Source organism: Capra hircus, chromosome 7, assembly GCF_001704415.2.
Source record: "Capra hircus breed San Clemente chromosome 7, ASM170441v1, whole genome shotgun sequence".
Classification (NCBI taxonomy): Eukaryota; Metazoa; Chordata; class Mammalia; order Artiodactyla; family Bovidae; genus Capra; species Capra hircus.
The window spans coordinates 1,419,360-1,435,095 of record NC_030814.1 but is presented as its reverse complement, the minus strand read 5'-3'; the positions used below and the strand labels follow the sequence as shown (position 1 = coordinate 1,435,095).

Here is a 15,736-nt window from a genome sequence, read left to right as displayed (position 1 = left end):
TTTGGGTTAAACCATCGGAGGGTTCGCTCTCCACGGGGTGGAGATGTTGGCTCCACCCTAACTGTCTCAGCTGGCGAGTCTGTTTGGCCCCCAGGAAGGGGGCCAGATCACAAATGTGAACACTACCCTTGTCAGCTTAAACTGAGAAAATGCTTCTCCAGTGCTTTCTGCAAGGCAGAGGCTGAACAACTCGCTGCCGTTGCAGCCCACCTCCAAAGACCCCACCACAGACACTGTCCGTCGGCATCTTCCAGGATTGTCGCTGCTCTTTTAACCCCGACATTTCCCCATGTGTGGAGAACTTCGTTGCAGTGAGCTGCAAATCCCTCAGTAACTTTCCACTGGGAGCCCCACAAGACAGTGAAGTAGGTCCTAGGATACTACTTCCAGAGTCTCAGCTGGGTCCACCTCCTTCAGCATGTAGGTAAGAAAATCACGGCTAGAAATGCTCCAGAGCAGGAAAAAAGGGGCCTTCACTTGCCCCTGGGCGTTTCCGAGCTCGGATTCGGACTCCTGCACGTCGCTGAGTCCTCTCGAGCCGGCCTTCGTGGGGACATCACCGGGCCACGGGCGCCAAGGCCGGCCCGCAGGGGTCGCTTTCTGAGAAGGCGGTTCACTCCACCGCCTCTCGCCGGGCCGCAGACTCACCGCCCTCTGTGGGCAGCTGGGGCCTTTACTCTCCGCCAGGAGACTGGCTTCAGACCTGGTTCCTTCACCACAGTGAGTAGTGTGAACAGTGTTCAGCGTGAATTAACTTCTGCTGCTGGGGGTGTGGGGGTACAGAAAGTGATATGAGACTGTACTCTAGAAAACCCCAGACGTACAGGCTGGGACTCAGTGTGACTTGACCAGCTGGGTACCATCCTTATTAGGTGACAAGAGTCTCCCCAAACCCCCACCTAAACTGATTGTTACAGACCCTCATCACAGCAGGAATGGGAGTTTCACTGAAGGACCAAGTATTTAACCTGTTAAAACATTGATTTTACATTAGCTGTTAACACTTTCCCCATCATATACAATCCATCTGTGTAAAGGGCTTAATAGTAAAATTGATGGGCTCAACATCGTAATCAGGTCAGTAAACTGTCTGATTTACTGAGATGATGCAATACTTTGGCCACCTGATCCAAAGAGCTGACCCATTGGAAAAGACCCTGATGCCGGGAAAGATTTAAGGCGGGAGTAGAAGGGGACGATAGAGGATGAGATGGCTGGATGGCATCACCGACTCGATGGACATGAGTTTGAGCAAGCTGTGAGTTGGTGATGGACGGGAGGGCTGGCGTGCTGCAGTCCATGGGGTCGCAGAGAGTCGGACGCGACTGAACAACAATAGCAATGTGTCAAACAGTCGCTAGGGAAAGGGCCTCTTGATGAAAGCGGAAGAGGAGAGTGGAAAAGCTGGCTTAAAGTTCAACATTCAGAAAACTAAGATCACGGCATCTGCTCCCGTCACTTCATGGGAAATAGATGCGGAAACGGTGGAAACAGTGGCAGACTTTATTTTTTTGGGCCTCCAAAATCACAGCAGATGGTGATTGCAGCCATGAAATTCAAAGATGCTTATTCCTTGGAAGAAAAGTTATGACCAACCTAGATAGCATATTCAAAAGCAGAGACATTACTTTGCCAACAAATGTCCATCTAGTCAAGGCTATGGTTTTTCCAGTGGTCATGTATGGATGTGAGAGTTGGACTGTGAAGAAAGCTAAGCACCAAAGAATTGATGCTTTTGAACTGTGGTGTTGGAGAAGACTCTTTCGAGTCCCTTGGACTGCAAGGAGATCCAACCAGTCCATCCTAAAGGAGACCAGTCCTGGGTGTTCACTGGATAGACTGATGCTAAAGCTGAAACTCTAATACTTTGGCCACCTGATGTGAAGAGTTGACTCATTGGAAAAGACCCTGATGCTGGGAGGGATTGGGGGCAGGAGGAGAAGGGGACAACAGAGGATGAGATGGCTGGATGGCATCACCGACTTGATGGACATGAGTTTGGGTAAACTCCAGGAGTTGGTGATGGACAGGGAGGCCCGGCGTGCTGCGGTTCATGGGATCGCAAAGAGTAGATCATGACTGAGTGACTGAGCAACTGAACTGAGGTAAGCCTGCCGGAGATTTGGGACATTTAGGTGTCCCAAACACTCATTAGACTCAGTGTGTCCCAAATGAAATTTATTAATCTTGCCAACTAGAATTTAGACTCACTATTCTACCAGTATTTCTTTAGAAATTCAAAAGAACCAAGATTTCTAAAGAGTAATTTAGTAATTGCCTCACATCTGAGGGGTAGAGAGATACATTTTAAGTTCAGGGGCAGGACAGTGTTACACCTGTTCCCAGTTTTATAGGAGGACTAGACCTGATTTCCTACTATATTCAAAGAAACCCTATGACTCCTGACTTAGAATAGATATAAATCCCCAGCCTTTAGTTAAGAAATAGCATTTCTAATTCCTCCTTTGTCCTAACCTTTTCATATCACCTCCTTCAAACCTCATCCTAGACCTTAGGAACAACAGTCTGGCTCCTGGAGGTTTTTGAAAAGTTAAATGTAGCTGCCCAGAATTCTGTGTATCTGAAATATTTTTCTATGAAGAGGTGATGGGGAGTGGGTCTGTTTTGCTTGTATCAGTTTTGCTAGAATTGCCGCTTTACATGGAAACACCAACAGGCACTCAGAATCACTGAGTTCCAAACTCCTCCCTGCCCTCACTGTGTAGTCATCACCAGTGATAGAGTTCATTTGCAATTGGTAATCAGAGTAGTTTTCTGTGATTATGGTTTCAGTGTGTCTGCCCTCTGATGCCCTCTTGCAGTGTGTCAATCTGGTCACACTAGGACCACAGCCTTGTCTAACTCAATGAAACTAAGCCATGCCCGTGGTGCCAACCAGGATGGGCGGGTCATGGTGGAGAGGTCTGACAGAATGTGGTCCACTGGAGAAGGGAATGGCAAACCACTTCAGTATTCTTGCCTTGAGAACCCCATGAATAGTATGAAAAGGCAAAATGATAGGATACTGAAAGAGGAAGTCCCCAGGTCGGTAGGTACCCAATATGCTACTGGAAATCATTGGAGAAATAACTCCAGAAAGAATGAAGGGATGGAGCCAAAGCAAAAACAGTACCCAGCTGTGGATGTGACTGATGGAAGAAGCAAGATCCGATGCTGTAAAGAGCAATATTGCATAGGAACCTGGAATGTCAGGTCCATGAATCAAGGCAAATTGGAAGTGGTCAAACAGGAGATGGCAAGGGTGAACATTGACATTCTAGCAATCAGCAAACTAAAATGGACTGGAATGGGTGAATTTAACTCAGATGACCATTATATCTACTACTGTGGGCAGGAATCCCTTAGAAGAAATGGAGTAGCCATCATGGTCAACAGAAGAGTCCGAAATGCAGTACTTGGATGCCATCTCAAAAATGACAGAATGATCTCTGTTTGTCTCCAAGGCAAACCATTCAATATCACAGTAATCCAAGTCTATGCCCCAACCAGTGATGCTGAAGAAGCTGAAGTTGAATGGTTCTATGAAGGCCTGCAAGACCTTTTAGAACTAACACCCAAAAAAGATGTCCTTTTCATTATAGGGGACTGGAATGCAAAAGTAGGAAGTCAAGAAACACCTGGAGTAACAGGCAAATTTGGGCTTGGAATGCGGAATGAAGCAGGGCAAAGTCTAATAGAGTTTTGCCAAGACAATGCACTGGTCATAGCTAACACCCTCTTCCAACAACATAAGAGAAGACTCTACACATGGACATCACCAGACGGTCAACACCAAAATCAGATTGATTATATTCTTTGCAGCCAAAGATGGAGAAGCTCTATACAGTCAACAAAAACAAGACCAGGAGCTGATTGTGGCTCAGATCATGAACTACTTATTACCAAATTCAGACTGAAATTGAAGAAAGTAGGGAAAACCACTAGACCATTCAGGTATGACCTCAATCAAATCCCTTATGATTATACAGTGGAAGTGAGAAATAGATTTAAGGGACTCGATCTGATAGATAGAGTGCCTGATGAACTATGGAATGAGGTTTGTGACACTGTACAGGAGACAGTAATCAAGACCATCCCTATGGAAAAGAAATGCAAAAAAGCAAAATGGCTGTCAGGGGAGGCCTTACAAAGAGCTGTGAAAAGAAGAGAGGTGAAAAGCAAAGAAGAGAAGGAAAGATATAAGCATCTGAATGCAGAGTTCCAAAGAATAGCAAGGAGAGATAAGAAAGCCTTCTTCAGCGATCAATGCAAAGAAATAGAGGAAAACAACAGAATGGGAAAGACTAGAGATCTCTTCAAGAAAATCAGAGATACCAAGGGAACATTTCATGCAAAGATGGGCTCGACAAAGGACAGAAATGGTCTGGACCTAACAGAAGCAGAGGATATTAACAAGAGGTGGAAAGAATACACAGAAGAACTGTACAAAAAGATCTTCATGACCTGGATAATCACGATGGTGTGATCACTCATCTAGAGCCAGACATCCTGGAAAGTGAAGTCAAGTGGGCCTTAGAAAGCATCACTACAAACAAAGCTAGTGGAGGTGATGGAATTCCAGTTGAGCTATTTCAAATGCTGAAGAAAGTGCTGCATTCAATATGCGAGAAAATTTGGAAAACTCAGCAGTGGCCAGAAGACTGGAAAATGTCAGTTTTCATTCCAATACCAAAGAAAGGCAACGCCAAAGAATGCTCAAACTACCACACAATTGCACTCATCTCACGCGCTAGTAAAGTACTGCTCAAAATTCTCCAAGCCAGGCTTCAGCAATATGTGAACTGTGAACTTCCAGATGTTCAGGCTGGTTTTAGAAAAGGCAAAGGAACCGGAGATCAAATTGCCAACATCCGCTGGATCATGGAAAAAGCAAGAGAGTTCCAGAAAAACATCTATTTCTGCTTTATTGACTATGCCAAAGCCTTTGATTGTGTGGATCACAAGAAACTGGAAAATTCTTCAAGAGATGTGAATACCAGAGCACCTGACCTGCCTCCTGAAAAACCTATATGCAGGTCAGGAAGCAACAGTTAGAACTGGACATGGAATAACAGACTGGTTCCAAATAAGGAAAGGAGTACGTCAAGGCTGTATATTGTCACCCTGCTTATTTAACTTATATGCAGAGTACATCATGAGAAACGCTGGGCTGGAAGAAGCACAAGCTGGAATCAAGATTGCCAGGAGAAATATCAATCACCTCAGATATGCAGATGACACCACCCTTATGGCAGAAAGTGAAGAGGAACTCAAAAGCCTCTTGATGAAAGTGAAAGTGGAGAGTGAAAAAGTTGGCTTAAAGCTCAACATTCAGAAAACGAAGATCATGGCATCTGGTCCCATCTCTTAATGGGAAGTAGATGGGGAAACAGTGGAAAAAGTGTCAGGCTTTATTTTGGGGGGCTCCAAAATCACTGCAGATGGTGATTGCAGCCATGAAATTAAAAGACGCTTACTCCTTGGAAGAAAAGTTATCACCAACCTAGATAGCATATGGAAAAGCAGAGACATTACTTTGCCGACTAAGGTCCGTCTAGTCAACGCTATGGTTTTTCCTGTGGTCATGTATGGATGTGAGAGTTGGACTGTGAAGAAGGCTGAGTGCCGAAGAATTGATGCTTTTGAACTGTGGTGTTGGAGAAGACTCTTGAGTCCTTTGGACTGCAAGAAGATCCAACCAGTCCATCCTAAAGGAGATCAGCCCTGGGATTTCTTTGGAAGGACTGATGCTGAAGCTGAAACTCCAGTACTTTGGCCACCTCATGCAAAAACTTGACTCATTGGAAAAGACTCTGATGCTAGGAGGGATTGGGGGCAGGAGGAGAAGGGGACAACAGAGGATGAGATGGCTGGATGGCATCACAGACTCGACGGACGTGAGTCTGAGTGAACTCCGGGAGTTGGTGATGGACAGGGAGGCCTGGTGTGCTGTGATTCATGGGGTTGCAAAGAGTCGGACATGACTGAGCGACTGAACTGAGCTGAAATGAATCAGAGTAGTGATTGGCATGAAGTTGTATACAAGCAGGAAAAGCAAAAAATGACTGATGGTAATCACATTTGAAATACTGCCTCACCCATTCATATACCTGCTAAAACCAACTTTATTGAAGAACAATATACTCAACAAAATGAAACCATTTTACGTGTGGAGTTCAATGATTTTTTAACTCATTGGGTCCCCATGCTAATTAAGATAAAGAATGTTTTTACCACACCCGCCATTTCCCTCAGGCTCCATGTGAATTTGCTAGGATTTTCATAACAAAGCACTATAAGCTGGGTGGCTTAAACAACAGGGTGTATTGTCCTGCAGTTCTGGTGGCTAGGAGTCTGAGATAAGGTCTCAGGAGTGCTGGTTCCTTCTGAAGGCTGTACAGGAGAACCCATTGCTTGTCTCCCAGCTTCTTTGGCAGCTTTTGGTTTGTAGATGAATCGCCTGATGTCTGCCTTAATGGTCACATGCCATTCTCTCTGTGCCTAATTTCCCTATTTTATAAGGGCATGGGCCATAGTGCATGAGAGTCTAATAGTCTCATCTTGACTACATTTGGCAGAGACCTTATTTCCAAGTAAGGTCTGACGCAGTGGAGTTAGGAGCTAAGTACATGGTTGACCATCACTCCCCTTTTCCTGGGAGCATGGCCCAATGTACCCCATGAACAAGAATCCCTGTTCAGTGATAGAAGTGTTCAAGCAGAGTCAGGACATGTTAATTGCATGAACAGGTTGTTCAAATTTCCCTGTCACCTGGGTCAAGAAACAGTCATGGTTTCAGTGTGATTTCCTTCATCAGCCAGCAGAGTTCAATATGTAACTGCTCGACAAGCCTGAATCATCACTGTTTCTCACCCATGCAATCTTAGGGTCTGCCGGGTTAAAGGCCCTCGTTTCCAGGGGTGATGACATAATGCTTTGATAAAGGGGTGCAGTAGTGGACCCATTAAACTTGAAGCTGTGACCCCTATTTGGCCATTTTGGAATCCTCGTGCTGTTGAACCAGTAAAGAAAGGAAATACCCAACTGGTAGGGGAAGTTCATCTTCATTTCGGTGAGCTGTATCATTACGTCCCAGCGAGGGTCTGCAATTATCCCTACACCAACAGGGATATAAAGAAGGAGGTCTAAACGGCAAGAAACTCACCAAGTCACCTTCTGATGCCGTCAAACTCAGTGATAATCACACACTGAAAATCACAGCAGCTGTAACAGCAGGGAAAGCACTTGAGGGCTCTGAAGGCCCGGGGTTGACGGTCTGGGTCACCTTGCCAGGCAAGCAAATTAGAGCAGCTGCTGATCCAGTCGAGGGCTGCTTAAGGGCAAGACAAGCCGGAGCGAGTAGCGAAAGGGCGAAGTGAAACGGTGGCAGATACGCACTCGCTTTGCGCTCTGACTTTGGGGTGAGTGTGGGCAAAGCCTCCTAGGAACTGGTGAGACCTAGAGGCCCGGCTGAGAGGAGTCTCTCTCTCTCCATTCTTGCCCATCTTCGCCCTGTCTTTCTTCTTTCATTGCTTTCTGTGAACTCTTCTGTTGGGCTCTGCGCTAGTTTATATCCACTGCCAGACCCTCATACCAGGACTGACAGGTTATTTGGAAAGATTCTGAATCTCTGTCAGGTTTTAAACTTATGAAATATTTGAGGCACATAGGGAATGACATTGCAAACACCCGTTATGCCCACCAGTTCTGCTGAAGCCACTTCTTAATGCTTCCCAGAACTGCTGTGTGCTCTGCTCAGAGATGGCTACCCGGCCAGACGTGCTGTATGTGATCTCTAGACACGTGTGTTCACAAATGGTGTGTAGCTTCACGTGTTTTAACAAATACATATATGGTCTATATTTTTCTTTTTTCTTTTTTTTTTTTTGGCTCCACTATGCAGCTTGGGAGATCTTAGTTCCCAGTCAGGGGTGGAATGTGGGCCCTCCGCAGTGGAAGCATGAAGTCCTAACCATTGGGCTTCCAGGGAATTTCCTGTAATTCATTTTTTGTTCAATGTGATTTTGAGATATGTTTTTGTTCATTAGCCTAGATTATTCTAAAGTCCAGAGAGTGGTGACTTTTGGGGGGGGCATTATTTTAATTTTCACCAAGAGCGTCATCAACTCTCCCTGTAACTAGAACATTTCATTCTTATTAGCAGAGGTCCTCGTGATTCTGGAACAAAAGAGATTCATAAGAGATTATTTAAGTCTAAGAAATGCATCGGAGAATGAATGGCTGCTACAGAAGAAGGACTGGCTCTCTCTCCCGTGCACGACTGCGGAACTGGGGTTCAAGAACATTCTCGTGAATTTCAGGTCTGCAAGAAAATAATTCCAGGTTAAGACCAGAAATTTCAGCAGAAGTTATTGACTCTGTTACCCAATTGCTTGCCAATAATTATTGAAGATAAGTTAGTTCTGCTAGCTTTTGTCTTTTTCCAAGAGAATTTCCCATTCTTGTTGCTAGGAAGTATATTGTGTTGAGAAGCAGTTAAAAAAAAAAAAAAGGATGAACAAAGCTTCATTGGGAAATAACTCTAAAATTCTTACAGAGAGCTACCACCAGTAACTGAGAAGGATCAATAAACCCACAACTAACATCAAACAACAGCACCTCTATTAAACATAACAAGTACACCATGGTGCTATTGTTGCTATATACTTTCTTTCCTCTTAAAAGAAATTCGTGCTAAAACAGTGTTAGAAGTCCAGCCAAGTCCTGATAAACACAACTACTCTCCAGAAACTTAGCATCCATGCCAATGTTTGAGGTTCTAGTTTTTCTTCCCTAGCTTAGTACCAAAAGCCGCCCCTATAGCTGCTCTCGTGACCTTCACTGCTCTCCCGAGAAAGTCTGTCTGGGGGCCTCAGCGCGAGGGGCAGCCGGGACGTTGCCGCTCTCGCTATAGGCCAGTGCCCTTCTGGTTCGGTGTCAGGCATTAGCCAGCACGGTAGTTCAGTCACGTCACGTAGCAGTGAACAACGGAAGCGGGGCAGATTCAGACGCAGACGAAGTAGAATGGAAGGAGCCAGCAGAGTGTCATGGAGCTGTGCTTGCTGATTGTATTTTCGTACTATTGCACGAAGGACGCCAAGAAAAACATCCTCAGCGTCAAATGAACTAGACTCTGGGAGTTGGAGCGTTATTGATGCCGTATAAAGAGAGCATTCGCTCTGTGTTGAGATGTGTAGGTGTCAGCTAGCCTATGTTTTTTAGTTCATAGATCTCTAGATTAAGAGTTCAGTTCAGTCGCTCAGTCGTGTCCGACTCTTTGCGACCCCATGAATCGCAGCACGCCAGGCCTCCCTGTCCATCACCAGCTCCCGGAGTTCACTCAGACTCATGTCCATCGAGTCCGTGATGCCATCCAGCCATCTCCTCCTCGGTCGTCCCCTTGTCCTCCTGCCCCCAATCCCTCCCAGCAGCAGAGTCTTTTCCAATGAGTCAACTCTTCACATGAGGTGGCCAAAGTACTGGAGCTTCAGCTTTAGCATCATTCCTCCCAAAGAAATCCCAGGGCTGATCTTCTTCAGAATGGACTGGTTGGATCTCCTTGCAGTCCAAGGGACCCTCAAGAGTCTTCTCCAACACCACAGTTCAAAAGCATCAATTCTTCGGCGCTCAGCCTTCTTCACAGCCCAACTCTCACATCAATACATGACCACTGGAAAAATCATAGCCTTGACTAGATGGACCTTAGTCAGCAAAGTAATGTCTCTGCTTTTGAATATACTATCTACACGCTTTTTATTTTACAAAGAAATTTATTGAACAATGTATTCACTAACCGAATGAACTTTTTGGCTAACCCAATATAACAGCATAAGGACGTTCTGAAGAAGAGCATCACTATTACCATGAGAAACGCTTATTTTCTGCCATAGAAAATCTCACTTTGAAGTTGCTAAAGGCTCCGTCAGTTTTGCCTAGGGTCTGCAGGGTCCGCCCTTGCCCCTGAGAACTGGACGTTAAAAGCGCGGATCTTGGCAGTGATGCCCGTGGAAGGTGGGGAGCAGAAAGTGCACATAACTTCTGAAGAGGGAGAAAGACTAGGAAGGGGCAGTGACTCATAAATTTCCAGCTGAGACTGAATTTAATGAGCTGAGAGGAAATTTGAAAAGTAAAAGATTTGCACCAAGCTCTAGACTCTCAGGTTTTAGTGCCAGCTAGTAGCACTGTGATAGAGTAATATTTTCAAAACGTTGCCATGCGTTCCTCCTCCCTTTCAGGCAGATAGTAGCCTGGACACATCGCCACCGGGAAGAAATGTAGAGCGGAAGGCCCATCAATGGTAAGTCTCTTTCTGGATTCTGGGCTCAAAAATCCTCGGGCTTTAAGGCAGCATGGACAGAAGTATTCTCAGTAAATGTGTACGAGGGAGCCAAAAAGCAAAGTGGGTCCCCGCCTGAAGATTTAAAGGCAAACCCCCAGTTAGAGGGAAGGAAGGCCTGGCGGGGAACTGTTGAGGCCAGGGGCCTGGGGGGCTCCCGAGGAGGTGCGCGGGGCCATCGGAGCCGTTCACCCCCGTCTCCGGTTCTGTCCAGACGCTCATTCCGTCCCGTGTGTCTCCTCTGCTTGCGGAGCTCTCAGTTCTCTTCAGACCGGGTACGGCCCGCGGACACGCGCAGCGTCAGCGGGGGTGGTGCGGGTGCCTTTAAGGGTCGTGCTGTCACGGCCACCTTCCCCCGGCGTGGTTTTCCTGGAGCAAGGATGGAGACTGCCTCCCCCTCCCTGAGCCCGAGTCCGAGGGCTGGGCTTCCCTCACAGCCTGCGCAGGACGCGGAGGGGCTGGGAGACTCACGTCTGTTACCTTAGCAGTCGAGAGTCGGGAGGGGTGCACGCGTGTGAGTGCGTGTGTGTGTGTGTGTGTACTGGGAGACTGACGTCTGTTACCTTAGCAGTCGAGAGTCGGGAGGGGTGCCCGCGCGTGTGTGTGTGTGCGTGTGTGTGAGTGTGTGTGTGTGTGTGTGTGTGTGTGTGTGTACTGGGAGACTCACATCTGTTACCTTAGCAGTCGAGAGTCGGGAGGGGTGCACGCGTGTGAGTGTGTGTGCGTGTGTGTGTGTACTGGGAGACTCACGTCTGTTACCTTAGCAGTCGAGAGTCGGGAGGGGTGCACGCACGCACACATGTGTGTGTGTGTGCACGCGTGTGTGTGTGTGAGTAAGTGTGAGTGTGACTTCATCAGGCCTTGAAAACAGAGCCTCAGGTTGCTCTCAGGAGTCTAGCTGCCGCAGGGCCCAGACTCTGAGGTCAGGTTTCCTGGGCTGGAACACTACCGGCCACCGAGCACCTATGCAGTCCTGGGCAAGTTCACTGTCTTTCTGTACCCGAATTTCCTTACTTGGAAGCAAAATAAATTATCCTTAAATGGGAGGAAGAATAGTTCTCTGCATAGCGATGCTGAGGAGTAAACAAGTTAACATTTGTCCAGTGGTAAGAGCAGCTTTCGGCACACAGATAACACATGGATGTTAGTTCTCTCTTTCTCACCACGCCCTTCCCATGTCAGGCCTTCCCTGGGAGATAATCCATGACAAAAAAATGAGCGAAATATTAACCTCCAAGGATTTTAAATGGTAGCTTAATTTTGAAGTCTTAAAAATGTACCAAACGAGAGCCTTAGTGAGAATAATAGATGGCCCGCTCTCATCACAGCTGTTTAGCTGTGTTGATTGCAGTTGCGTCTCTGGCCCTGGAAGGTAGCTAGGCTTTTAATATTACCTGACTTCCAAATAACTGGTTTCCTGCGAGCTCCCCTCCCCAGTTGTGCTCTTTCTTCCCCCTTCCCCAGGGAGGGGCCGCCAAACACTCAGGAAGAGAGCTAACTAATTAGCTTTTAGACTTTGTTTCATCTTCTTACCCACAGTGAATCTAGAAACCTCTCTGTGCTATCTGGGTGAGTGCTGCAGGCTTTAAAGCCATCTTTGAATATATTCGCTTGATTTTAAAGACAAAAATCTCCCTGGAACTTTTAACCGTGGGCACCGCTTTCGCTTTTCTGAGTGGCTGCTCTCTGAACTTATCTGTTAGAGGTGGTTGGGACCTATTTCCAAAGATTCAAGTTCTGTGCTGGACCATTAAGCCTTTGAGGGCCAAGAAAAACCACAAAGGATTGCTGGTGTCAGGACTGAGGGAGAAACAAGCTTTGAAATATAGGAGAGGGAAAAAAGCAAAGCCTCTATAGGTATGTCATTCCCAACCAGATAAAAATACAAACCTGGTGGAGAATAAAAGCGTGCTTTGCAAAGCTACTGCCAGCGGGGTGAAAGATTGAGGAGGGGAGGGTCAGAGAAAACGGGGTAAAAGTCCCTACGGGTATATTTAAACCGAAACCTGGTGTTTAATTACAGTATTAGCACAAAACACTTTCCAGTCCATGTCGGTGACCAAAAAGGAACAGAGGGACAAGACCACACAGGGAGGCATTCTGGAGGACCCAGGACACAAGAGCTCCGCTCTCTGTTTAGGAGTCTCCCCAAACCCTCGATGCTAAATCACAGGTTCCATCTGCATGGCTCATCAAAAGATCGCAAATTTCAGCTCTTCCCCCAGGTTCCTGACGAGAACATTCAACCAGAAATAAGGCCGCTGGCAATGTGATTCAGGCTTCACTGGATTCTTAAGGTTGTTTCCCAGGGATATTTATAAGAGAAATGTAATGTTGGAAAGAAAAATGTGTTGTGAATGGATGGCAGTTCTTTCTGGCCCCAGATCTTTATTAAGGCAAAAACACTGCAGCAGCAGAGAATTTGAGACTCAGCTTTAACTTTGTTTCACATAAAAATGCACCAACCACAATATTCTGTAGAAAGACCTGGAGCTTTTAATGCCTTTGGTTGTCTTGTTTGCTCATTTACATGGGGCGTTGTGCATAAATATGCACAGCCCCGCTTCCCTGATGAAGGTAGGCTTTCCTGCTTTGTGGGTCTGCATACGTTCTACTGAATTTCCCTACAAGGGTCAAAATTTATGTTGAAGGCAGACCCAAGGAAAATTGACTTGAAAGAATTTCTTCAAAAGGATCAGAAGTGCTCACATTGATTGTAGTTTCTGGTAGATGAGCTGAGTAGATAAGATCATAAGACATATATTAATGACAATAATATGAACACTTTTATTAAAAAATCAATTTAGGAATTTTAGATCACAGAGAACACTCTCCATTTATCCTGACTTTTTGCATAGAATTTTCTGTTTACCTCGAGAGAATTGTCATCGTTCGAAGTGTCTTCAAAAACAGACTTTAGGAGACGTTCTGTAAGTTTCCCGTAGTCTCAGCCTTGCTTTCCACACACGGGCAGGTGAAACAGATCTTTTTCAGTTGAGTCTGGTCAGGACTCTAAATAACTTCATTTTGCCGACTCCGGCTTCATCTCAGGGCTTCTAATCCCTCTGGGTAAGACGCTGCTCCAGCTCCTGGAAGTCCTGCGTTGTGCTTCCTTTCCTTGCGGCGTCTTCCTTCCTTGTTGGATCTCTTCCTGCTCCTCTTCTTCATCCGCTGCATTTAATGCTGCTACTGAGGACCTTCTAACATAAGAAAATTCCAGACTAAGAAATTTCCATCTTTTCAAGTGTCATTGTGGACTGCGATATAGCATCAGTGATATGGAGGCTATTAGAATAGATTTATTCATCAAACAAGCTTGTAGGCAAGTGTCTGAGGTCAGCTGTGTTGGGAAATATAAAGCACACACTCTGTATCCAAAGAATTTACAGACCAGTAGGCTGTGTGCAGATTGAGAAGCAACAGTCACAGCTGGACAGGGAACAGCGTCCTGGTTCAAAATTAGGAATGGAGACATTAAGGCTATGTATTGTCACCTTGCTTATTTAACTTATATGAGGAGTACATCTTGCGAAAAGCCAGGCTGATGAATGGCAAGCTGGAATCAAGATTGCTGGGAGAAATATAAACAACCTAGATATGCAGATAACCCCACTCTAATGACAGAAAGTGAAGAGGAATTAAAGAGCCTCTTGATGAGGATGAAAGAGGAGAGTGATAAACCTGGCTTAAAACTCAGCATTCAGAAACCTGAGGTCATGGCATATGGTCCTTTCACGTCATGGCAAATAGATGGGGAAACAGTGGAAACGGTGGCAGACTTTATATGGGGGGCTCCAAAATCACTGCAGATGGTGACTGCAGCCATGAAATTAAAAGGCACTTGCTCCTTGGAAGGAAAAGTATGACCAACCTAGACAGCATAATAAAAAGTAGAGATATCACTTTGCCAACAAAGGTCCATATAGTCAAAGCTATGGTTTTTCCAATAGTCATGGATGGATTTGAGAGCTGGACCATAAAGAGAGTTAAGTGCTGAAGAAATGATGCTTCCAAATTGTGGTGCTGGAGAAGACTCTTGAGAGTCCTTTGGATTGGAAGGTAATCAAACCAGTCAATCCTAAGGGAAATCAATCCTTAATATTGAACTGAAGCTCCAGTTCCCAGATGTGAAAAGTCATCTCATTGGAAAAGATCCTGATGCTGGCAAAGATTGAGGGCAAGAGGAGGAGGGGGCAAAAGAGGATAAAATGGTTGGGTGGCATCACTGACTCAATGGACATGGGTTTGGGTGGACTCTGGGAGTTGGTGATGGACAGGGAGGCCTGGCGTGCTGCAGTCCATGGGGTTGCAAAGAATCAGACGCAACTTAGTGACTGAACAACAAGGTGGTAAAGATGGAAAAGGGGGAGAGTAGGGTAAATTGCTAAAAATCCTCCGTGACTTTCTCCCTTATAAAGAGTTACCTCACTGCAGGAATACCCAACAGAGAGGAGAGTTTAAGAGTTTCATTTCTTTTTGTGTATTTGAAATTTCTTTGTTTCTAAACAGAAATTATCTTTCAGCAAGTGGGAGTTTATATTAAATTCATTCTATTCATAATGCATTAGAAATCTAAAATATCATGTTCTTAGATCACATTGGGAGAAACTGAAAACCAGACATTGGACAATGTGAAAATAGCATCTGAATGAAAGATCTCAGTAGAGGACTCGTATGCATGAGTGTGGCATTTCTCCCTTGGCCAGAGTTGACTGTAGAAGCTGTTAAGTTGGGTTTACATGGTACAAGCAGAACAGCAGTTTAAAGCCCAGTTGGATTTAATACTTTTCCCCCTGAATTTATCGTTTCAGCAAATAGACTTGTAAAGGGGCCACGGTGGTTGAGTGATTCATGTACAACACCTCCAGACCCGTAGTGAGGTGGGCACATGGCCCCTAACTCGACCCCACACAACTTTTACTGTGCTTCTGGTTTCCCCTTAGTTCTCTGAGCTTGCTTGTGTTGTTCCTGGTACTCTGTATTGATGAAGCGACTTGAAATATACTTACCACAGTGAGACAGTTTTTCTTAACCAATTTACTTTTCCAACATGGTCGTTTTTTTTCTTTTTTTCCTATCTGCTTAAAAAAACCTTCTGGTGTTTATGGCTAAGCCTCTCACCCTGGCTTTCAAGGGTCTGTAGGACTATCTGTGGTAAATATCGGGGAAGGAGTCAGGTACTCAGCACTCATTTTTACACCTTTTTCCTTCTGCTTTACCCTTTGTGTCAGAGGCTACAAGCCTTGCAACAACATTTTCTAGACCACTTTGACTCCTGTGTTTTGGATAGCTTGACCTTTTGCCAAGTAGACACACTTATGCAAGATTAAGAAAGAAAGAGAGGCAGCAGCTATTTCATTCTTCCTCTAGCTCCAGACTTTGTGCTTTACAGAGATGGGG

The 15,736-nt window shown here is 45.5% G+C and overlaps 1 long non-coding RNA gene across 1 annotated transcript in view; it reads left to right on the top strand.

Moving 5' to 3' along the window:
• The window catches only part of LOC106502375, a 73,667-nt gene continuing 66,057 nt past the window's right edge, over positions 8,127 to 15,736 (top strand). The window contains exon 1 of the long non-coding RNA XR_001295939.2: positions 8,127 to 8,321. This is a non-coding gene — a long non-coding RNA (uncharacterized LOC106502375). The remainder of the gene's footprint in view (positions 8,322 to 15,736) is intronic.